The 27,208-nt window shown below is 30.9% G+C and overlaps 1 protein-coding gene across 19 annotated transcripts in view; it reads right to left on the minus strand.

The window, feature by feature from the left end:
- The window catches only part of LOC119601032 (plasma membrane calcium-transporting ATPase 1), a 554,548-nt gene that overhangs the window by 283,358 nt on the left and 243,982 nt on the right, over nucleotides 1–27,208 (minus strand). The window lies entirely within an intron of this gene.

Consider the following 27,208-nt stretch of genomic DNA (forward strand, 5'->3'; position numbering starts at 1 on the left):
GTAATGAGTTATGTGCGTTTAAGTGTTTTTCGGAAGGGAACCTTATATGGGAGCTATAACCAATTATGGACCGATTCAGAAAATTGTTTTCTTATATGAATTCTATTGGCATAGAATTTAAATTTGTAAAATTTCGTAAAGATATTGGCATTATTTCGGAAGTTAGTAAAATATATTATTTTCGGGCAGTATGTACATTTGTATGGGAGGTATATGAAATTGTGAACCGATTTTTAACAATGTTGATCCTGGCACCAAGAGTTATATCTCTGACAAAATTCATCAATTTATCTGTAGTAGTTTTTGTAAAAAAAAAAATAAATATGTGAAAAAGCTAAATTTTTTTTTTGAGGTTGTCTCAAATTGTTACTCATAACTCTGAACCTATTTTACCGATCTTGCTGATTTTCAATACCAAACTGCTTAGGATACCAATGAATATTTTGGGTGATTTTCATAAGGTTCCGTTGCATCATTTTAACGTGAGCGTGTTTTATATAGACAGACAGACGGACATATCTAAATCGAGAATTTCATAAGGACCAAGAATATATATACATACAGTAGTTTTTCGATTTAACGAACCTATATGTTGTCAGGCCTGTTCGTTAAATCGAAGAGTTCGTTATATGAAGTACTAACTCGAAAGTGTCTTTTGGGTACATAATTAATTAAAATTACGTAAAATCTAATTTATAAAAATATGTTCCAGGAAATATAATTTCTTTAGACAATATTTTATAAGAATTTTATGAAAAACTAGCAATTTATATCACAATGTAAAAATAATAAAGAAATTTGAAAAAACTCAGTTTATTTCGTATAACTAATCTACGTTCTGGAAAGCACTCGGACGACATAATTCTTAAAGAAGTTTAAACCCAATGGCTGGAACTGCGATGAATCTGAACATGGCCACAAAATTCCTTAGGAAATAGATTAATGTATAGTTATTAAAGCGTTTCATTGTTTCACAGTTTCATTGTTTTCATTCTTTGAGATATCTGAACCCAAGTTTTTTAAAATATTTTTTCCTTTATTTCAAGCTATTCCTGTAAATATCCTTTTTCCAAAGAAAAACTATTTATATTGTTTATTCTATAACATATCGTTTCTTACAATTCTTACAATTGATTTTTATTGGAAAAATTATGGTCACAGTGGGGTACTTGTTAGTTTGGCGAAAAATAAAAGCGAAATGTTAGGTATACGATTGGCAAAGTCTTTATTTTGAACACCAATTTCTATGATTTCAAATTCTGAGGACAAATTCGGGTTGATCACGAGCTTCTAGAAAAGTATACTTGGCCTCTCTAACATTTTTTGTTTCGATTTTCTAATTCGATCAACATTAGTTTTTGCGACATTAAGGATTGTAGATTTGATTATCTCATATTTTTGTATAAATCTTTAATAAAAAAATCTCAGATTATCTAGAGTCTTCATTTTACTAAATTAGAAGAAATCAACTCTCGAAATCCATATTCGAAAGCAATGGACAAGTAAATACCCCTCCTAATAACGTCGAAGCTTTCTGACATGATTTTTAGTTATTTTTGTTAATTTAACTCTAATTTAAATTATTTTATTTATATTTGTTCGTTAAACTGAGTACAAAAAATATTTTTTGTTCGTTATGTAAGGTACTCAATGTAAAAATATTGATAGTTCGCTAAATGCGATGTTCGTAGAAACGAATGTTCGTTAAATCGGAAAACTACTGTACTTTGTTGGGTCTCAGATGAATATTTCTCGGTGTTACAAACGGAATGACAAACTTATATATACCCTCTATCACCACTGATGGTGGTGGAGGGTATAAAAATGAATGTGGTTTGTATGTTTGTTTGAACTTTATAGACTGCTAAACGGCTGGAGCGATTTTCCTGAAATTTTCACAGTGTCTTCCTGTATGTCTGGAAGGAAACTATAGGCTACCTTTGTTTTGGAATTTCAAGTAGGCGAAGTGCCACGCCTACATACTAAGTTAGTCTTAAAAGTTGTATATCTCAGAAACTGCAACAGCTAGAGCCCTAAAATTTTACGAACAACTTTGACATCCATGAGAATTTTTGTGGAGAAAATGGGCGGAATAGCTATAATGGGCGTGGCACCTTACATATTAAAAAAATATTAAATAAGTACATCTGAGAAAATATAAACAGTTAGAGTCCTCAAATTTTGTCGGACCCACTTTAGTGTCAATATGATATTTAGGACAAAAAGTGGGCGGACTAGCATAAGGGGCGTTTGGCACCTCCCATATAAATTAAATACAAAAATTCGTTTATCTTGGAAATTATTAGGGTTAGAATCTTCAAATTTTGCACGAAGAACCTTAACATCTATGTAAACATTTTTGGATAATAAATTGGCGGACTACCAATGGGGGGAGCGGCACCTCCCACATGAATATAATACAAAAACTCGTTTATCTGGGAAATTAATAGAACAAGATTCTTGAAATTTTTTCACGTATAACATTAATATTCATCTAAACATTTTGGGGAAAAATGGGCGGACTTTCATCAACGGGGGCTTGGCACCCTCATATGAATTAAATAGAAAAATTTTGTATATCATGTGAACATTTAGAGAAAAATGGGCGGACTTTCAATGGGGAAATTGGCACCTCCATATGAATTAAATACAGAATTTCGAATATCTGGGAAACTATTAGATTATTCACATTTTTCACAGGTTACATTTAAATCTTTATTAACGTTTGGAAAAATTGGCGAACTTGCAATAATTTGAATGGCATCTCATTATATATATGAAAAACTATTATAGCTAAAATCTTTAAAATCGTTAAGTGGGTTTTTTTATTTATATTGCTTTAGGGCAGCAAAGCACACTGGGTATAGCTAGTATTTTTATAAAAGGCAATGATTTTTAAATTGTTGATTTTTATTTTTTTTTTATTATTAGGGGCTTTTTTTAATCACTGGATTTATTTTGGATTTATTTCAAGAAAAAAAACTATCTTTGGAGGCTGAAATTTAGTTTGGTCATATTATCTGAAAATACAGTGTATAAGCTAATAGAAGGTCATAAATTAATTATAGTGCAAAAATGGCGGTTCTGTAGCTAAAGTAAATTCAATTTGGATTTATTAAATAAAAAAGTAGTTAGATTTAGCTAATTTCAATATGGCAATGCTTTGTATTCATAGAAGGTTAGGTTAGGTGATAGGAGGATGTATACTACATCAAATCCGAAGAAATACACTAAGGCCACTATCGGGCCTGTTGTGCGCTCCTTATTATGAAAAAAAAAAATAGTTCACCGAATGACTTATTTTTCAGTGTTCAGAAACTCAGGGTTTCTGAACGTAATTCCTAAAAATCTTCCAATCAGTGTTAGTCAGGAATAGTCCGATTCGCAAAAAGCTGGACATTGGGTTTTAAAAAGCTGGACAAAACAAAAAAAGCTGGACATAAATAAATACTGAGAAATGTTAATTTTAGTTTGTGTAAATAATTTCACAGTGATACACCAAAAAAATGCAGGTGTTCTCATATACCAATTCTGTTTTGTTATAGTCCATAGAGTAAGAATATATTTTTAGTTTTCCCCGATCACTTCGTTAACATAGTTTTTAAGACCAAAAGATGTAAAAGCACCATTTTTGAAGTTTTAAATTTAAAAATCATAAGTGCGTAAGCTGTACGTAAAGAAATTGACTATCGCTCGCAATAATAGGTCTTTTCGCGTATTTTCCTGTAAGAAATATACAGGAACTTTATGATAGAGAGTAATTTTTAATTTATTCTCAATAAAAAAAAAATCCAAAAAAGTACGCGAAAGCCAATTTTTTTTTAAATTTGCAAGGTTTTGTTTATAAACAAAGATTTTGATGAAATCTCAATCGCTAACAAAACACTAAAAAACAAATAATTGAAACTTTGATTTTTTCCTATAAATAAATGGATATTTAAAGTTAACATAACTTGTAGTATCATTAAAAATATATTATTGTTTTAAAACTTCATGATACAAACATATTATTCAAAAAAAATTTACACAAAATCGCTGAGAAAGACAAACTAAATTGTTTAAAAACGCTAGATTGACAATATTTGTTATGATTTTTCACAACAAAAACTCAAAAAACTAATTTATGGTAAAAAAAAAAATAAATCTAATTACAAATAATTTTTTAATATCCGTGTGTTATTAATTTATATTTCTTTCAAAAAATGTAAAATTTACCAAATTTTCGATTTCTTTGGTTTGTTTACATATCTTTGCAAGTTTTCAGAAGTACGCGAACGGAATCCAATAACAATTGTTGCAAATTGTTACAAATTATCGAGTACGCGAAAAGACCTAATATTTATTACGACATCAGCTATTCAAGTGTTGAGACATGTTGTCATTGATGATAGAAGAGAGAAACCATAACTTAGTTGTATAACAATCAGTGTTGGCTAACATGATTTGACAAAGATAACATAAAAATTATTGGAGTGCACAGTGGGGCAGAATCGAAATTTTTTGGAAATAAATCTGGCATTTCTAAACGGCTAATCCGATCGGTATAAAATTTGGCGTGAGCGTAGCCAAGGAGTATTCGAGTTTAAGTTTTGAAGATGAACCCCGCTTTATCTCTTATAATATCCGAGTTATAGGCATTTAAAAATTTAGTGATACAAAATTTACCATACCTTGGTCCGCCTTTTTTGAATACCGGGCGTAATTTTGGACCAAATTTACAGATCCAAAAATATACGTTTTTTAATTTAAAAATTCAAAAAAAATTAAGATTTTTGCCGTTTTTTTGCCAAAAATGTGTCTTAACTCTTTTATTAATAAAATAACATTTTTTTTAAGAACATATAACAATTTTATAGTTTTCTAAAAGGTATCTTTACGCAGAACGCTTTGGCTTAAAAAACTTGTCCTATTTATTTTCCCAGCCCTGAAAGAAATGTGGACCCTATGGGCAAAAATGTAACAAATCCCATCTTTGGGATTTTCATTCCTATTTTTGGGAATTGCGGGATGCGCTTTGATCTCTTCAATTTTTTTTGCATTTTCTTATTTGAAATGATAAATTTAACAAGCGTTGAAAATTTCATTGAGTTTTGTTCATAAATAAAGATTTTGTCTTATATTACATATTTGTTAAATTTCTAAAACTATGATTTATATCAAAATTTTAATAGGGTCGCAGATAGCTACAACAATTTAGTCCATATTTATCCCTTAATATCTATTTTAGTTAGATATGCAAATTCTCGGTTCTTTACAAAAATTTTCAAGCCAATATCTCAATTACATTCAAAAATATGTTCATTTAAACTTGTATCCTTTAATCATATTTTTCATATTTTAGTATTAAATATAACAGAACATATTTAAATCTTATATTTACCTATTTTCTATTTGTTTGCTTATCCTTATAATTGAAAGGTCCTATTATGCTTAAATTTTCATTAATTTATAACTATTTTTTACCTACATTTTTTCGACAGATCATTTCGTTCTGTTTCGTTTATGATCATGTAGGTAAAAATATACAGGTAATGATAATTTCGATCTATTCACTAATAAGAAATATCAATGACTGAATTACAGGTTATAGTAATATAGTCCTAAATTCCAAAGTAATTTTTTACTTTGGAATACCTGTATCGGAAATGACAAGAATTGGTATATAAGTAAACTTCTCAGATTTTAAGTACCATATTAATAAATCTACAATGAAGATTACATTCAGGCATATCAAAAATTGAAAACTTTTTGATGTAAAAAGTAAGTCTGCGGATGGAAATCAAAAGAAATTTCGATTAAAATTTTGTAGTTGGATGGAAACTACTACGGAAATCTCAACTTACAACACATCAACAGGAGCGCCTTGCAAGTCATACGAAGACTTATGTTCAAGGTCAAAAAAAGAGGGTCACACAAAAACTTTTTTCAATCTCAAATGAGGAAATTGCTGATACATTTAACGAAATGCTGAAAAAGGAAAACCAACCTATGGATGCCGTACATATTGCAACTATTCTTCCTAATGCATCACCAAAACGACTTAAGCGAATTGTGGAAAGTATACCAACTCCAACATCACAATCAAATTTTACTGAAGAGGAAGCAATAGCGCTTATGTATAACTGGGTCTCAGTCGAAATAAGTACCAAATATTAAGGAAAGCTCTGCATGAAAAAGGACACAATATATACCATCATCAAGGCGATCCAGAAAAAAAAAAACTATCCTACCATCACCTATTGCTGTTAATGATGTGGAAGCTTGTATTGATATATCATCTTTGCTCGAAAACACAGCATCAAGAATTGTGTCAGACTTTTCAGAAGACCAACTAAGGAAAATCATAACTGTGATGTTGTCTTAATGTGTAAGTGGGGATGTGACGGTTTATCAGCACTTCCAGAATACAAACAAGCTTGTGGAAGTCGGACATTAGCAGACTACAAAAGTGTATTTATGTCATCATTAGTGCCATTACGAATTCGTTCATATTCCCTTAATCCATCATCGTCAAGCATCGGAAATTCATTTGAGATATACTCCGGGTTAAAAAATTTTTGTAGACCCATTGGATTTGAATATATAAAGGAGTCAAAGAAAACAACAAAAGATTTAGTGGAATATTTAAAAGATGAAATAAATGCACTGGAGCCCATTTGCATAAAAATAAAGGAATTCTCTATTAACGTATCATATCAGCTAAGCTTAACAATGATTGATGGAAAGGTCAGCAATGCCATAACAGAAACTTCTTCCTTCTGGAGATGCTCAATATGTAATGAGAAAAAGTCGCAATTCTCAAATATAAACAAAAGCAGAAGTATTAATGAAGAAGTCCTGTCTTTCGGAATTTAACCACTTCATGCCAGAATACGATTTTTGGATTACTTTTTACACATAGCATACGACCTCAAATATAGAAGTGTGCCAGAGAATCTTACTAAATCAACAAAAAATAATGAAGAATTGAAAGAACTGAGAGCTGCGGAAAAAAGCAGAATCCAAGAAGAATTTAAAGTTCAGATAATATAAAAAAATAACTGGAATCGACAAGGAGTTGCTTCGAAGAGTTAACACTATTTTAATGGCACTGAATAGTAAACATAAAATTAATGGAAATCGATTTGGGGAATATACATCTGAAATTTCTAAATTACTTGTATCTCTGTATCCATGGAGGGAACTAACACCAACAGTACACAAAGTATTGTGTCATGGTCAAATAATAATTGAATCGAATATTCTTCCACTTGGAGAGTTAACAGAAGAAGCCCAGGAAGCGAGAAATCGAGATTTTAAGCATGTTCAACTATTCAGCTCAAGAAAATGCTCCAGGCAATCACAGAATGAAGATATTTTAATAGTTTACTTCTATCTTCTGATCCTGTTCTTTCAACTATGCGAAAAAGATGGATTTGTTATGAAACTCTATCATCTCAAACAAGGAAGATTTAAAGGACTTATATTACCTTCTGGATATGTATACCGATATGACAGATTATTTTATAGAAAATAAGTAGTGTTAGGAATTAAACTATATAAGTAGGTTGTAAGAATTAATTGTATTATGTTTTAAGATAAACAGTTCAAATAAAAAAAGCTATATACTAACTGATGATATTGTATTCAATTGTGTTTTATATTTCAGTGGGCGGAAAAGGTGGTTTGTGTGGGGTGATTTAGGTGTTGTTGTGCGTGGCTCATAATAAAATTATAATTTTTTATTGTATATACAATGATATAGTATTTACTAAAATAATTAACTAAATAATTTTTAAAATTGTCCAAATATTTATTCAACTCCAAATGTATGTTCTGTCATACTTAATACTAAAATATGAAAAAGATGAAATTAAAGGACACCGGTTTTTTAAATGTCTCTACGACTATGCCATTCCACACCAAAAATGTTTTCTAAGCAGAATTTGTCACATGTTCCCATGTTTGGATGAAAATTGGTTCAAATACTGGAGCTTTGGGATGTTAAATATACCAGTCCATATGAAATAACAAAAGAAACCCTAAATATTTCACATTAAATATCAATAACACATTACAAAATATTTCAATTGATATGCTTAAACCAGCATTTTTAGATTCTAATAATTAATTTGTATCCATAGTTTAAATTCAGAGGGCACAGTGGGGCAGAATGGAAATTTTTTGGAAATAAATCTGGCATTTCTAACGGCTGATCCCCAGGGACGGCGCTGTGGCGGCTCAAAGTAGGGTACCTACGACATGTAAAATTTTTAAACTCGTGCCATTTTTTGTTTTTCACCCAAATACAAAGATTTTATATGAAAGCGCTCGACGAGATCTTGAAAAAACATGCTTGGACATACTACTTATCTCTTATAATATCCGAGTTATAGGCATTTAAAAATTTAGTGATAAAAAATTTTACCATACCTTGGTCCGCCTTTTTTGGAATACCGGGCGTAATTTTGGACCAAATGGACTCAATTAGTTAGACAACAAATTTCCAATAATATACAAAAAATTCAGATCAATATCATTTACAGATCCAAAAATATACGTTTTTTTAATTTAAATAAAATTAAAAAAATTTTAGATTTTTGCCGGTTTTTTTGCAAAAATGTGTCTTAACTCTTTTATTAATAAAATAAAATTTTCTTTAAGAACATATAACAATTTTATAGTTTTCTAAAAGGTATCTTTACGCAGAACGCTTTGGCGTAAAATACTTGTCCTTGAAAATGTTGCCACTGCCAAACAGTTCAAATAAAAAAAGCTATTATACTAACTGATGATATTGTATTAAATTGTGTTTTATATTTCGGTGGGCGGGAAAGGTGGTTTGTGTGGGGTGATTTAGGTGTTGTTTGTGCGTGGCTCATAATAAAATATAATTTTTTTTATTGTATATACAATGTTAAAGTCTTTAATAAAATAATTAACTAAATAATTTTTAAAAATTGTCCAAATATTTATTCAACACCAATGTATGTTCTGTCATACTTAATACTAAAATATGAAAAAGATGAAATTAAGGACACAGGTTTAAATGAACATATTTTGAATGTAATTGAGATATTGGCTTGAAATTTTTTGTAAAGGGTCGAGAATTTCCATATCTAACTAAAAAATGATATTAAGGGATAAATATGGACTAAATTGTTGTAGCTATCTGCTACCCTATTAAATAGTTTTATAAATTTAACAAATATGTAATATAAGACAAAATCTTTATTTATGAACAAAACTCAATGAAATTTTCAACGCTTGTTAAATTTGTCATTTCAAATAAGAAAATGCAAAAAATTGAAGAGGTCAAAGGTCATCCCGCAATTCCCAAAAATAGGAATGAAAATCCCAAAAATGGGATTTTTAAAATTTTTGCTCATAGGGTCCACATTTCTTTCAGGGCTGGGAAAATACTTTTGGAGTAAATATAAAACATATTGAGGTTTCCAAAACTGCTTTCAGTTTTCTGATCCCAGCTTTGGGATTTTAGAACATGTCGCCCAAAGTTGAAGTTTTGATAAAAAATAGGTCATATTCGGAAGGACGCAGTGGCAACATTTTCAAAAAATAGGACAAGTTTTTTACGCCAAAGCGTTCTGCGTAAAGATACCTTTTAGAAAACTATAAAATTGTTATATGTTCTTAAAGAAAATTTTATTTTATTAATAAAAGAGTTAAGACGCATTTTTGGCAAAAAAACGGCAAAAATCTAAAATTTTTTGAATTTTTAAATTAAAAAACGTATATTTTGGATCTGTAAATGAAATTGATCTGAAATGTTTTGTATATTATTGGAAATTTGTTTGTCTAACTAACAAAAAAATTGAGTCCATTTGGTCCAAATTACGCCCGGTATTCAAAAAAAGGCGGACCAAGGTATGGTAAATTTTGTATCACTAAATTTTTAAATGAAAAACAAAAAAATGGCACGAGTTTAAAAATTTTACATGTCGTAGGTACCCTACTTTGAGCCGCCACAATTTTGTATCACTAAATTTTTAAATGAAAAACAAAAAATGGCACGAGTTTAAAAATTTTACATGTCGTAGGTACCCTACTTTGAGCCGCCACAGCGCCGTCCCTGGGGCATCTGCGGGGTTCATCTTCAAAACTTAAACTCGAATACTCCTTGGCTACGCTCACGCCAAATTGTATACCGATCGGATCAGCCGTTTAGAAATGCCAGATTTATTTCCAAAAAATTTCGATTCTGCCCCACTGTGGAGTGTACTAAAGAAATTGTATATAGCTGAACAAATTAAATGTTAGCTTGAAACTGGACAAGCATCAAAAAAGCTGGACAATCCAGCCAAGTCCAGGCAGGCTGACAACCCTAGTCAGGAATGTTATTTCCGGAATAACATCACTTCCCAAAATACTTGGATCTAACTTCGACGAATGCCTGACAGTGGCAAAGAAAGTGCTCCAGAGTTTCACTTTCCTCTCCACATGCTCTACATTCGTCTGAATCTGCTCGTCCAATTTTGCATAGATGGGCTCGTAATCCTGAGTGTCCACTCAGAATACGTACCATTATAATAACTTCTGACTTACTCATTTTGAGCAGATTTTTCGTCTTGCTCTCATTAGGGTCACGCCATAGGATCTTCGTGCTTCTACCCACTGTTTCATTATTCCAAGAGGACTTATGGGATTCTCTCAACCATATTTTTAGTTCAGCTTTTGTTGCATCGAATCTTTTTGTGTTTGTCAGGTTAACTGCCTCGAGCTCTCTTCCCTTTAAAGCTATTACATTCGCCCTTTCGTTGCCGACTACTCCCGAGTGGCCTGGTACCCATATGATGTAATCCTTACCTCTGGTAGAGTATTCAGTTAATGATTTCTTACAATCCAATACGGTCTTAGATTTAGTTCTATCCTAATTTGGTAAACGGTGGTATATTTCTGTTTCTGGGTCTTCAATATAGAATCCCAGCCTCAATTTGTCCCCTAATTTAGAGCCATCCGTGTAACAACGGATACTTACTGGTATTTGCTCTAATGTTCCGCTTGACCAAGACATTCTATCTGGGATCAGCGTTTCTAAGTTTCCGACATGTTCTGTGTCTGGTATACGATCAGGAAAGTCCGATGATTGTGTATAACCTTCCAATGTGTCCAGTATACATTGATGACTAGCAACGTTTCCAGAGCTTTGGTTAAAGTAGTACACATGGCACCACTTATACCCAAACAGCATGTACGCTGAATTCTCTGTAGTAGTTTGATATTGCGCTTTTTGTCTAAATGAGTCCACCAGATTATTGAAGCATAAACTAGAATTGGTCTAATTACACTTTTATAAAGCCAATTTGTCATAGTAGGACTAAGACCCCATTTCATGCCTATAGTTCTCCTACATATTGCCCAGCACCGATATGCCTTGTTTATCCTATCCTCTATGTGGTGTCTCCATTTTAATTTCCGGTCGAGGATTACACCTAAGTACTTATCTTTGCCTGTCACTGGTATCCTCTTGCCCAGGAAGCAAGGTTCAGTATACGTAGAAATGTTTGTCTTTCTTGTGAAAAGACAGATTTCCGTTTTTGCCGGGGTAACATTGAGGGCTCTCATAGAACAAAACCAAAATAATTTTAATAAAAATTAATTTGTTTTATTTTGCTATTCACCAATAGATGGCAAATATTTTTCAAAATGTGTAAAAATAGTAAAATAAAGAAAATGTCTGTAACTTAAATAGTGCAATTCAAGATATTTCAGTGTAACAAATTTTATGGAAAATTTATAATTTTGATATTAAATTTTGAAATAACTCCATCTGTTGGTCGCTGCTGACGTTATGATTGGAAAATTTGTTTAGCCTCGATTAAAACCATTTGCCTTATCCACCTGGCGTATATCCAATTGTTTAAAAAATTCTGCTACATATTATTATTCCTGTTTAAAATTAATCGAATAAAAATGTACTATATTTTTTTCATTCGAGTAGTCGATTAAATTTTAAAAATTATTCGATTATTCCAACGAATAACGAATAAAAGTTTATATTCGAATAATTTAACAAAAAATTGCCAAACACCTCCAAAATCGTAAGATAAGGGTAAAAAACGGGTTTCGCACATTGATACACTTATAAAACAGTAACTTAGTTGAACCTCAACTTATTTTAAATTTCTCAACGGATTTAAAAGTGGAACCTGAGGCCTTTATAATGATATATACGATGTTTAACTAACATGTTTTGCAGACGCTTTTACAACCTGTTTTATATAAGAAAATCGTACTATTTAGTAATGTATTTAAAACAAGCCACTATCAGGCCTGTTGTGCGCTGCTTTTCATGAAAGAAAAATTTTGTTGGTAGAATAAAACATGGTGTCCACTGAATGTATTATCTTTCAATGTTCTGAAACTCAGTTTCCTGGCCGTAATTCCTAATAATTTCCTTATCGGTGTTCGTGAGAAATGTTCCGCTTGACCAAGACATTATATCTGGGCTCAGTGTTTCGAATGTTCCGACATATTAAGTGTCTGGTATACGATCAGGCACGTTGTTTCTAGCCTTCCAATTTGTCCAGTATACATATTCCACTCATTGAAACATATCTTAAATATGTTTCAATGAGTGGAATATTTCTAGAGCCTTACTTGACGTTGTGCTTGTGGCACCATTTGTACCCAACCAGCATGTACGCTGAACTCTCTGTTGTATTTTGATATTACACTTCTTATCCAAAGAAGTCAACCAGATTATTGAAGCATAAGCTAGAATTAGTCTAATTACGCTTTTATAAAACCAATGTGTCATAGTAGAACTAAGACCCCATTTCATGCCTATAGTTCTCCTACATATCGCCCAGCACTATGGATGCCAATCCCGATTCCGAAAATCCAGGGATTCGAAAATCCCGAATCCCGGGATTTGCAAAATAAATCCCTGGATTTTTTTCGCGTCTAGGATATCCCGAATCCCGTGATTTATTTTGAAAAATCTCGGGATTCATTTTAAAAAATCTCGGGATTCGGGATATCCTAATCGCGAAAAATCCCGGGATTTATTTTGCTAATCACGGGATTTTCTTATCCCCAAAAATCCCGGGATTTTCGGGATCGGGATTGGCATCCCTAGTGCCGGGCGATATGTAGGAGAACTATAGGCATGAAATAGGGTCTTAGTCCTACTATGACACATTGGTTTTATAAAAGTGTAATTAGACTAATTCTAGGTTATGCTTCAATAATCTGATTGACTTCTTTGGATAAGAAGTGTAATATCAAAATACAACAGAGAGATCAGCGTACATGCTGCTTGGATACAAGGGGTGCCACAAGCACAACGTTACAAAATTTGTTACTACAAATTTTTATTAAATTCTTTTTTGAGTCATAATTTAATTTAATTCGCTTGAAAATTACGATCTTAGTTTATTTTTGACTTATGCTGAACAAAATTCAGCACAGCTTATCTTGTACATTTTGGACCTTTTATTACAGTGGTATGGTACCATATATAGTGCATACAAATTTATTTCTTCATTTCATCGTAGACCCAAAAAGTATACACATTCTTTGTCTATAGTAGACACAAATTTGGACCAAAATTAACACAAGAAATCCTAAAAGCGCCTCCTCTGAAAACCAATTTGATGCCAACATTAATATCAGTACATTACAATCATCTATTTGATGAAATTTATTTTTTAAATCGATTTGAATCTACAAAAATAATACAAAAATTGTGTAATATACAATTTCTACGGCTTTTCATACAAATTATCATAGTTTTTTAAATTGATTCTCTTAAATGGAAAGTATTTTGTTGTCTGCGTAGAATTTTGCAAGAAAATAATAAACCCTTCCTCGATTGAAATTCATCATATCTTTTCAAATCTATTGATTTCAAATCGTTCGAATTCCATCATCTACCGGAATATTTATTTTATTTCGGCACAATCAAATATAAAATTTATTTTTTAAATGATATCTAGAAGGTTTTGCATTACAAGCTTTCTAGAAATCTGAGTGATAACAGTAAAGGTAAATTAAATTGTTCTTAATGTAGCTAACATGTTCCAAAGAAAAGGTTCATTTATGATCTATATTGACATTTGAACGTTATATTTATTATAACCTACACCACTACAGTGGGGAGGGTATTATACGCTTGTGCTGATGTTTGTAACGCATAAAAATATTGGTCCTACACCTACCTTAAAGTATACCAATCGAATCAGAATCACTTTCTGAGTCGTCGTTTGAACCTTGCCCCCATACGAACCCCCCTTTAAAAAATATCTTAAACGTCCAAAAATTTACTTATAACTATTAGTATTGCGATGACATTCAGCATAACTAACCTTTATAGCTCCTATATAAAGCTTCTTTTAGAAATTTAGTTTTTCATCAATAAATTGTTTAAATACATCGGAATTAAGGTAAATGTCAACAAATTTTTTATGAAAAATAAATTATTTATCGTCTGTCGATTAATTTCCACAAGATTAAAGAATTTTCTTCACAAACATGAAGATTAATAATTTTCCGAAGAGAGCCTTATATGGGAGCTATGACCAATAATGGACCGATCCGGGGAAAATTATTAGAATGATTTATACGTATACAAAACATATTCAAGTTGAATTTTATACCGATAGCTTTATTTATCAATGAAACATATGCGCTTAAATGATTTTCGGAAGTGGACCCTATATGGGAGCTATGACCAATTATGGTCTTATCCGAAAAAAATTTCGTAGAGTGATTCATATATAGACGAAACATATTTGTGTAGAATTTTATCAAGATACCTTTATTTGACAATTAAATATGTGCGTTTAAGTGATTTCCGGAAGTGGGCCTTATATGGGAGCTATGACTAATAATGGACCGATCCGAACAGAAATTTGGTAGAATGATTTGTATGTACATAAAACTTATTCAGCTCGAATTTTATCACAAAAGCTTTATTTGTCAATGAAATATGTGTGTTTAGGTGATTTTTGGAAGTGGACCTTACATGGGAGCTATGACCAATTGTAGACCGACTGAGATCTACGTTGGTAGTATGATTTCTATTCATATTATATTTGTATGCACAAAATATGTGTGTTTATACCGATATGTTTGAGAGAGTTATTAACGATAAACTTATATCCGGGAATATACACCTTTGTATGGGGGCTATGGGAAATATTGAATCAATTGCTATGAGTTTGAACATACTTGATCCCTGATACAAAAAAATAATGTGTGATAAAATTCATCGAAATATCTTTGGTAGTTTCTGAGAAAACTACTTAAGAATTGGGAAAAAAACGTTATTTTTTTCCAGGCAGTCTGAAATTTTTAAGCGTAACTTTTTACGTCGTGAACCGGTTTTACTGATTTTCAATACCAAACTGGACCAAATTGGTGTAATAATAGTTTCACAAAAAGTGGGCGTAAAAAGGGCGTGGCAGCCGATCAAGATCTTATATAGCCTATTGTTCCTTTTGGGGTTAGAACTATTAGCGGTCCAAATTTCATGTAAATCGGTTCAGTAGTTTTGCCGTGAAATTGCTACGCTTTCACCCACAAACAAACAGTCTGTTTTATATATACTAGCTATACCCAGTGTGCTTTGCTACCCTAAAAGCAATATGTATAAATAAATACCAGATTTATTATATGTTACATATGAAAGATGTCAAGCAAATTATTGCAAGTTCGCCAGTTTCTGTCTATCGCCAATTTCTATCTATCTATATAAAATTTGAATAATATAAGAGTTTCCAAGATGCACGAAATTTTGTATTTAATTCATATATGTTGTGCCAAGCCACCCATTGAAAGTCCGCCCGTTATGCTCTAAATGTTCACATGAATTTCAAAGTTCTCCATGTAAAATTTGAAGATTCTAGCTCTAATAGTTTCTCAGATATACGAATTTTTCTATTTGATTCATGTGGGGGCTTCAAGACCCGCCAGATGAAAGACCGCTTTTTTTTCCTCCAAAATGTTCAAATGAATATTTAAGTTCTTCGTGCAAAATTTGAAGAATTTAGTTCCATTAGTTTTCCAGATAAACGAATTTTTTTCTTTAATTAATATAGGAGGTGCCGCTCCCCTCATGGATAGTCCGCCAATTTATTACCCAAAATGTTTAGATGGAGGTTAAAGTTTTTCGTGCAAAATTTGAAGATTCTAACTGTAATAGTTTCAAAGATAAACGTATTTTTGTATTTAATTAATATGGGAGGTGCCACGCCCCCTAATGATAGTCCGCCTACTTTTTGTCCTAAATGATTATATTTGAGGACTCTAACGTTCAAACATACAGACATACAAACAAACACACATTCATTTTTATATATATAGATAAGAATATACAATTTTTTGTAATTACTTCACGTGAGAGGCACCAAAATTGGGGACTCTAGCTGTTATAGTTTTCTATATATACATATTTTAATAATTAGATTTTAGTATTTACTTCATATGGGAGGTGCCACGCCAGCTTTTGCTGAACTCCCTATTTTTGTCCAAAATATTTGTATTTAAACAAAAGTTACTTGTACAAAATTTGTGGACTCTATACGTGGGACCTCGCTCATTTGAAATTTCAACATAAAAAGCAGTTATAAGTCCTTCCAGACATACAGGAAGATATTGTGAAAATTTCAAGAAAATCAGTTTAGCCGTTTAAACTGATTAAATAACAAGTAAGAGTGCTATATTCGGCTGTGCCGAATCTTATATACCCTTCACCATAGTGTATTTCAAAAATATAAATTTTATAAAATTTAAATTTATGTACCTATTTAATTTTCCCGATTATATCATTATTATAGCAATAGCAAAACAAAATGAACAACAACAACGCTAAACGAAATAAACACTCAAAAAACAAAATACACAAGGCAGTACAACCAACAAACGAAACTGTACACCAACAAACAAAAACAATATACACAAGGCAATGAAACACACAGCCATCCAAACATGTGAAACGAAATACTCAATGAATAAGCAGTGTTGTTGTTGTTGCTTATTAATCAAAGCATGAAAAAATTGTCTTTTTTAATGAAATTTTCAGAGGTTGTCTCGGATTTTTGCTTATATCTCCGTCATTTATGGACCGATTTTGCTGATTTTTAATAGAGATCTTCTCGAAAGCATGTCTAACAGAATTATTGAAGATTCGGAACTCGCCGATATCTGGGGTCCTCTAAAAACTGATTTCAACAGACAGACAGACATACGGACATGGCTTAATCGGCTCCGCTATCTATAAGGATGCAGAATATATATACTTTATAGGGTCGGAAAATTATATTATAGAAATTACAAACGGAATGACAAACTTATATATACCCTTCTCACGAAGGCAAAGGCTATAAAAAACCCACTTAACGATTTTGAAAATTCTAACTACAATAGTTTTCCAGATTAACAATATGTTACATATGAGAGATGCCAAGCAAATTATTGCAAGTTCGCCAATTTCTATCTATCTGTGAAAAATTTGTATTTAATTCATATATGTGGTGCCAAGCGCCCCATTGAAAGTCCGCCCGTTATTCTCTAAATGTTCACATGAATGTCAAAGTTCTTCATGTAAAATTTGAAGATTCTAGCTCTAATAGTTTCTCAGATATACGAATTTAATTCATGTGGGGGCTTCATGCTCCCCGGATGAAAGTCCGCCCTTTTTCCTCCAAAATATTCAGATGAATATTAAAATAATTTGTGCAAAATTTGAAGAATCTAGTTCTATTAGTTTCCCAGTTAAACGAAATTTTGTATTTAATTCATATGAGAGGTACCAAGTAACCCATTGGAAGTCCGCCCGTTATATTATAAATGTTCAGATGAATGTCAAAGTTCTTCAAGTAAAATTTAAAGATTCTAGCTCTAGTAGTTTCTCAGATATACGAATTTTTCTATTTTATTCATATGGGGGCTCTAAGCCCCCCAGATGAAGGTCCGCTCTTTTTTCCTTAAAAATGTTCAGATGAATATTAAAGTTCTTCGTGCAAAGTTTTAAGAATTTAGTTCTATTAGTTTCCCAGATCAACGAATTTTTGTTTTTAATTAATATGGGAAGTGCCGCTCCCCTCATGGGTAGTCCGCCAATTTATTACCCACAATGTTTACATGGATGTTAAAGTTCTTCGTGCCAAATTTTAAGAATTTATTTCTATTAGTTTCCCAGATAAACGAATTTTTGTATTTAATTTATATGGGAAGTGCCACGCCCCCTAATGCTAGTTCGCCTACTTTTTGTCCTAAATGATCATATTGACACTAAAGTGGCTCCGAAAAAATTTGAGGACTCTAACTGTTATATTATCTCAAATATACGGATTTTATATTTTCTTAATGTGGGCGTGGCTCATCGCCCACTTGAAATAAAAAGTAGCCTATTACCTATTCCAGACATGCCGGAATACGCTGTGAAAATTTCAAGAAAATCGGTTCAGCCGTTTAGTAGTCTATAACGTTCAAACATACAAACATATAAACATACAAACAAACACACATTCATTTTTATATATATAGATAGGACTAGCTGCGCGTACCCGGCGTTGCCCGGGTTTCTTCTAAAATAAAGAGAATATTATTCTGTCTGTAATAACTATACTTTTTTTAATAGATGTCAAAATTTAGCTTATAACGATAAAAAAGTTATTATATTTTTCTGCATTTTGTTTAATACTTATAGTCAGTTTCAGTTTCATTCTCAATCACTGGTAGGGAACTAAGGACGCTTTCAAATTAGTTGTTTTATTTTTCCCATGTGCAGTTGATTTAAAGAACTGTTCAGTTTGAATTCGGTCACACTGTACTTTGAATTGTAGTGCCCCTGGTGTATAGAGACAAAAGGCTTCGGGGCATTTTATTAAATACGTACCATTAACTGTACAAAATTTCAAACGATTCTTTCTATTTGAAAAAGTACAGGCAATTGAAGAAACTCTGAAACAATTATGAAACATTCTGCACAAAATTATGAACAATTTGGAAGATTTCAAATTCCTTTAAAAATTATAAAATTAAGTTTTTTTCTGTTCTAAAAATATGAAGAATATCGTTAGATGTACAAAGCAGATACCCAAATAATTTTACTTATTAAAATATCCACGTCTTCCTCTAATTAAAAAAATTTCGGAATTTGTAAATGGTAAGTGGAAAATGTGTGCTGGAGTTATTCAAAATTATTATTTAATTTGAAAAGCTTAGAATAAATACGGCGCTACATACAGAAAAAGTTGTGCAGAATTTTTGGTTGATAATTTTCTAAAAGTATAAAAAGATATCAAAAGATCAATTTATCCAAATTTTATATAAACAATGCATTCTATGCATCGTTTGAGAGGTCTACCTATATAAGATTTGCAAGAGTGCTTCCTTCGGGACACTCTAATGAGTAGTCAAATATATATCTTCATGGTTTTTTAGATTTGAGCTGCATTTGAAAAATGACAGCCGAATTTATATCAAGATAATTTTTTGATGGCATATTTACCTGATCATAGATTTTTATTGTTATCTCGATTAAAAATAAATTAAAATTTTTTATATAAAACTCGATTTGTATGGAAAATATGAGTGATTACGTATCTTTATTGTTTTCTCAAATTGAGAGTTATTTAAAGTATTTTTTTAAAGAGTTATATAAATAGAAATTTTAAGGGGAGATATGAATGATTTTCTAGATAGATTTAGGTGTTATAAAAGAAACCACAGCCAATTAAAAAATCGAATTTTAGTGAAAATGTTATATAAATATATTATTTTCCCTATTTTAGAAGCGGTTTTTGTTCAGTAATTTTTATTCTGCATACAAATGTGGTATCGTAGACCTTCATTTAAGATCTAATAAAGATTCTGTTTTAAAATTGTTATTTTCTGAGAATATACAGCAGATTACAGGTTTTGAAATAAAAACAGTTTTCCGGTGGAAACGCTTTAGATGAAAATCGATTTTTGATAATAAATTAAATTGAATACAGATTTTTATTTTACCTAATCGTAAAGTTAGTTAAGGATCTACAAATATTTTAGAGTTTTCATATAAAAATAAATTTTTGATCAAAAATTTAACTAAATAATGATTCTCATAGTATATACATCATGATCTTTAGCATTATAAATGTAACAAAAAGTGGAAGGAAAAAGATCATTGTATTTCATTAAGATCACAACAGGCCCGAAATTAGTGCTATAGATGTATTTATTCGGATTTGGTGTATTAAACATTCTCTTCCTCAAACACTGTATGTTGCCAAATTTCTTGAAAATCGGTTAATTTTTTTATATTTAGCCTAGAAACTTGGTGTTATAGCAGTTATTCAAAAAGTGAACATAAAAATGTGCGAATCATCCAATCAATATCATATAGAGTTTTTTTATACCCTCCACCACCATCAGTGGTGATAGATGGTATATAAAACTTTGTCATTCCGTGTGTAACACTAAGAAATATTGATCTGAGACCCAACAAAGTATATTTATTCTTGATCCTTATGAAATTCTGAGTCGATTTAGCTATGTCTGTCCGTCCGTCTGTCTGTCTGTGTAAAACACGCTCGTGTTAAAACGAAGCAATAAAAATCCACGAAATTCACCCAAAACATTCCTTATTATCCGGTCCAGTTTGGTATTAAAAATCAATAAAACCGGTTCACGACGTAAAATGTTATGATTAAAAATTTAAGACTACCTCGAAAAAAATAAAGTTTTTTCCCCAATTCTTAAGTAGTTTTCTCAGAAACTACCAAAGATATTTCGATGCATTTTGTCACGAATTCTTTTTTTTTGTGCCAGGGATCAAATATGTTCAAACTCATAATAGTTGATCCAATATTTACCATAGCCCCCATACAAAGGTGTGTATTCCAGGAAATTAGTTTACCGTTAATAACTCCCTCAAATATATCGGTATCAACACAAAATTTTGTACATACAAATATAATATGAATAGAAATCATACTACAAACGTAGATCTCACACACAAATGTGTTTCGTCTATATATGAATCACTCCACGAAATTTTTTTCAGATAAGACCATAATTGGTCATAGCTCCCATATAGGGTCCACTTCCGAAAATCATTTAAATGCATATGTTTCATATCGGTATAAAATTAAACTTGAATATGTTTTGTATACGTATAAATCATTCTAACAATTTTTCCCCGGATCGGTCCATTATTGGTCATAGCTCCCATATAAGGCTCTCTTCCGAAAAACAATTAAACTCACATATTTCATTGTTAAATAAAGCTATCTTGATAAAATTCGACATAAATATGTTTTGTGTACATACATATGAATCACTCTACGAAATTTTTCTGGAGAGGCCCGTAATTGGTCGTAGCTCCTATATGAAGTCAAGTTATCGAAAATTTAGATAGTGAAATGGGTTTTAACAAAAAGTAGCTTGCTGGTGGTGGGTATTTAAGATTCGGCATAACCGAATATAGCACTCTAACTTGTTAACTTCTGAGGTTAGACCTATTAAACGCCAAATTTTATGTAAATAAGTTTATTAGTTATGTAGGAAAGAGTAAAAAAAGAGTTTCATATATATTTATTATAGGTTTTGATGATGTAATGTGTCGTACTGTTCATTCCACAACATTCGTTATAACAGATTTCATGAAAATCGGATCAGTAGTTTTTTGTATGCCTGAACGTAAATTTGGTTTAATGATTGTTTTATAAAAAGTTGGTGAAAAAAGGGGCGTGGCGTCCGATCCTGACGTCAGACCTATCGGTTCAGTAGTTTTCTGTAAGTCTCGAATTAAAATTTTGTATAACAAGAAAAAAGTGAGCATATGAAGAATCGTGACGTCAAATCATTATTTTATTTAGCCTATTATTCTTCTTTAGAATAGAACTATTAGTGTTTTAAATTTCATGTAAATCAGTTCAGTAGTGTGTCCGTGAAAGCGTAGCAAACAGACTTTCTCTTTCATATAATTATAGGTAAGAGTAGTTTTATAAAAAGTGGGCGTAGAAAGGGCGCGGCATCGGATCAAGTTCTTATATATAGCCTATAGTTCTTTCCAAGCTATACCTATCGGTACGCAAAATTTCAGGTTAATCGGTTTAGTAGTTTTTGCATACTGTGATTGCAAAATTGGTGTAATAATATTTTCACAAAAAGTGGGCGTAAAAAGGGGTGTGGCATCCGATCAAGATCTTATATAGCCTATTGTTCCTTTTGGGGTTAGACCTATTAGCGGTCCAAATTTCATGTAAATCGGTTCAGTAGTTTTGCCGTGAAAGCGTAACAAACAAACAAACAAACAGTCTGTTTTATATATATATAGGATACTCCTAAATGATACAAATGATAATACTTTTTATTTTTTGGTAAAATGTCCCAATTCTAAATTTAATTATAAAAAAACCAATTGGAATAAATTAAAAAAGAATATAAGTAATGTATATAAAGACACCATTCCTAATAATAAAAATCTTTCTAACTCTGAAATTGATTATTACTTAAGTAAATTAAATGATGTCATTATTAAATATTTTAAATATAAACAACTCTACAATACATGGAATTCACCTACTAGTTTCCAATATCAATTGCAATTTAAATAAATCTCTTTGTACAGGCGCATGCCTTGTTGACATTAAAAAAGCTTTTGATAACATCTGGATTCCTGGTCTTGTATACAAACTTTTGAAATATAAATTTCCATTTCAATTTGTTATTCTAATTCACAACATGCTTTCTAATAAATCGTTTGTGGTTTGCAATGGGAACGAAATCAGTCAAAGAAAGTTCGTTATTGTTAATGAACTACAACAGGGGACAGTTAATTCACCTATTCTTTTTAACATATTTATTCATGATCTTTTACATAGCATGAATAATATTATTGGTTTCGCAGATGATATTATAATATATCACGCTGATAACAAAATTGACAAAATAAATGAAAATTTACAAAAACATTTCAATATTATCGAAAAATGTGCAAATGATTGGAAAATGAAAGTTAATATAAGTAAATGTGAAACTATATTATTCCGTCCTTCCATAGGAAAGTGCAACAACAATATAAGAAGTAACTGGAAATCCTTTGGCATAAAATCCAGTGAAAATATATATATCCCTAATAAACAAACGGTCAAATATCTAGGAATCAATTTAGACAAATTTCTTTACTTTAATGATCACATTAACTTACAAATTTTGAAAGCTAGAAAAGCCTTTTTCACATATAAACAACTTTTCTTCTCCAAACACGTTAAACCGATTAAGATTAAGCTTCTCCTTTATCAATGCTTAATAAGGCCTATTTTAACCTATGCTTGCCAAATTTGGTTCAATGTTTCTCCTTCTTATATGGAGAAACTACGTAAATTTGAAAGAAAATGTCTAAGAGCATTCACCTCACTATACAAAGTTCCAAATAGTAATTACACAAAATACATAAGCAACCAAAAACAACGCAGCCAAAATCAGTCGAATTGATAACTTTATAATACACCTAATCAGAAACCATGTTAGAGAAAGTTCTATATGTTATGAAAACAACTTAATAATGGCTCCCTATTATGTAAATGATGAATACACATTTAAAACGTTACAAAATGGCTATGTACCACCTGAAGCATTTGTGCATCTAGATAAAAACGGCTATATACAAGACGAAACGGGCGTCCCAATATTTTTTCATATTAATAGAAGGGCCAATGTTAAAACTGTCACTTGCAACCAACTTACAATTGAAAATAAAAGATTTGATTACAGTTTTTTTGGTGGGGATAGAAATATCCTTCCAAATTTGAACATTAATAAATACTGGTGGCTTAGGTAAGTGCCGGAAATTATTTTTCTTTTTATATCCTCTTGACTCTTTTCTTGTTATTATACTAATGTAAGGTTTTTCTAAAAAATTTCTTTACAATGTAATTAATTGTTTTTTATACAAAAAAAATACCTTGTATATATTTTGTACAAAAAATTATAATTAGATTTAAAAAATGTATTTATTGTATATTGTATACATATATGTAATATACTAGAGAACTCGTTTAAGGGACAGTGTATATAAGTATGTTATTTAAAAAATTCTGGTTTGTTTATTCCCAATGTAAAAATAATAAAAAATTTTAATAAAATTTCAGTTTCATCATTATCCGCTTTAAATGAAGATGACGATGAAGCTTGTCCTATTTAGGGTTCTATTTATTTCTACTTTTTTTATTAATCACCAAGAATCAAACTCCGTTGAACTATCAGTTTACGTACGTAAAGTCTAATAAAAAAGTAAAATGAAATTTCATCCGTATGACAAAAAAGAGAATTAAAATCGTATGATTTATATTCACTTTTGTATGTGTTTCACTTTTTTGTGTTTACATAAAAATACATCCCTGATCTAATGCGATTTGCTTATTTTTTTGAATCAATTCAAAAAATGAAGAGAGCCATACAACTGTCAAATTTTTTCTCAATGTGTAATGGTTTCATTACATATTGCGTTTAGACGATCCTATCCGTACTCTTCTACACAAAATTTTGACAGATCATATTACTTTTGTTCTCGCGTAAAGGCCTTGTCGAATATTAAATACCCTTCACTATAGTGTATTAAAAAATATTAATTTTGTAAAATTTAAATTTGTTTTATTTTCCCGACTATATCATTATTATAGCAATAGCAAAACAAAAGGAACAACAACATCTTTAAACGAAATAAACCACACAATAACAAAACACACAAGGCATTGAAACCAACAGACATCCAAACATACGAAACGAAATACACAAAAAAAACATACACAACGCAATGAAACCAACAGACATCCAAACATACGAAATACACAAAAACAAAATACACAACACAATGAAACCCACAGACATCCAAACATACGAAACAAAATACACAAAAAAAACCAATATACACAAGGCAATGAAACCCACAGCATCCAAACACACGAAACAAAATACACAACGCAATGAATAAGCAGTGGTGTTGTTGCTTATTTTTCAAAGCATAAAAAAATTGTATTTTTTATGAAATTTTTAGAGGTCTCGTATTTTTGCTTATATCTCCGTTGTTTATGGACGGATTTTGCTGAAATTTAGGAAACTTCTCGAAAGCATGTGTGACAGAATTATTGAAGATTTGGATCCCGAAGATATCTGGGGTCTTCAGAAAACTGATTTTAACGACTCCGCTATCTATAAGGATTCAGAATATATGTGCATATATACTTTATAGGGTCGGAAAATTATATTGTGAAAATTACAAACGAAGGTGAAGGGTATAAAAACGATCGATTAGAAAATGTAAAACTCAAAATCAAATTTATGGAAATATTTATCCTTTTATGATATAGAAATTCCTTCTAATTTACTTTCCAGAAAACCATTATGACGATGTTCTAAAATATACTCTGTTCTAATATATATGATAATTTTTAGAGTATTTTACAAGATACTTCAGATAGTTCGATACGTATCAACAGATATAAAAATATTCTAAGGATACGATGATATTGGATATATATAAGTTTTATATGATCCTAAATCGGTCTATAAATCTTAACTTATGGGGATCGGTCAATAAATTAAATACATCAGAAAATTACTTTAACGCTAATTACTGGCTCAAAAATACAGTAAAGCGATGAATTTAGACATAAACAAGTTTTATATGAATAAAAATCAGAAGCTACCCTGCAGTACGACGAACAAGTTCGACAACGGCGATATCAATAGCCACCCTGCAGTACGACGAACTAGTTCGACAATGGCGATATCAATAGCCACTAAGAACTTCAAGTAGTGAATTTTCAACCCACTAGCAATGTTATTTACTGTTGAATTTAACATGGGGATGTCATTGCGAGTATTCGATTGACACCTTATGCACAACATGTTTCCATTAATATCACTAGCAGTGTTGCCACAACAAAATTTTTTTTCTAACCAAAATTCGAATAAAAAATAATTAAATTAAGAAAAAAGAAAACAAAAATATTTTTATTTATTTACATTTGGACATTAAAATAATAAATTCATTTTCTGAAGTGGAACTTGTAACTATGTTAAATTTCGTCGCTAAACTGGTATTATGAAGACAGTTATGAGAGTTAAAGTAATTTTCTGTAGGGGATCTTATATGAGACGCATGGTCAATTATGGACTAATTCTCATAAAATCTGACAGAGATATTTTAGTTCCTTTAAAACTTGATTCTGTTGAATTTTGTTGCTATATTGCAGTACATTATGAGCTTTAAAGTCATTTTCTGAGTAGACTTTTTATGAGGGATAGAGTCAATTATAAACCGATCCTCATAAACTTTGACAAATACATTCCCAATTAAACTTTTTTATATTGAATTTCATCGCTATACATGCTTTTTTAAGCAATATAGTAATTTTTTGAATAGGGCATAATATGGGGGCTAGGTGAAATCGTTGACCGATATATCTTCAATACCAAGCAAACTGGGTCAACTACAAATATGTTGGCAAAATATTTCAGTTTTCTATCTTGTTTCTTTTCGACTCTATCGTGTTTTCAACAATAAATATATATCTCTTCGCGGAAAAAAATAACTGAGTTTTTAACGCGTTTTAGCGCAATTAAAAAATACTCCACATTTGACTTTTTGGAAAACTATTTTAAATTAAAAAATTCTTCCCATTTTATGTACAGATTTTAAGATTTCGTTCGAAATTTGGGTTTAAGGGGTATATTTGACCAAATTATAATACCATGTGGCGGATGTTAGCATTACATTCATAACTTCAGCAATATTTGTAAACGCAATCTATCCAAATTGTCCAACAAATTGACCAAAATTTAGAATTTAAGACTGTAAAATAAAAACTAGTATACAACATCATCTAGAAAATGTAAATAAAGAACTAAAAGTCATGGTGAGATAGTAGAAGTCAAAGGTCATGAGTATCAAATCTTTGCATATATCGCGATTATTGTTCGTCGTATATCAGTTGATTAATACTTTAAAGATATTGTGATACTATTCTTGCATCAATTAGCAGAAAATACTTTATTAATTCTTATTAAATAATTTATCTTAGAATTTCGACAAATTAGCACAGTATCTGTTTATGCAAAATTTCAAAGAGGTATAGAAGTCGCAATTATACTTTAAATTTTTAATTTAATTTGGAGGACGACATAATCTACTAAGTACGTAGACTATTCCCACCAAATTCCATAAAAATCGAAATGCGAAATACAACCTACTTCGTTTTTTCATATAAGTACC

This window comes from Lucilia sericata, unplaced genomic scaffold (assembly GCF_015586225.1).
Source record: "Lucilia sericata isolate MDLA Ls3-8-SP2 unplaced genomic scaffold, ASM1558622v1 Contig000137F_arrow, whole genome shotgun sequence".
Classification (NCBI taxonomy): domain Eukaryota; kingdom Metazoa; phylum Arthropoda; class Insecta; order Diptera; family Calliphoridae; genus Lucilia; species Lucilia sericata.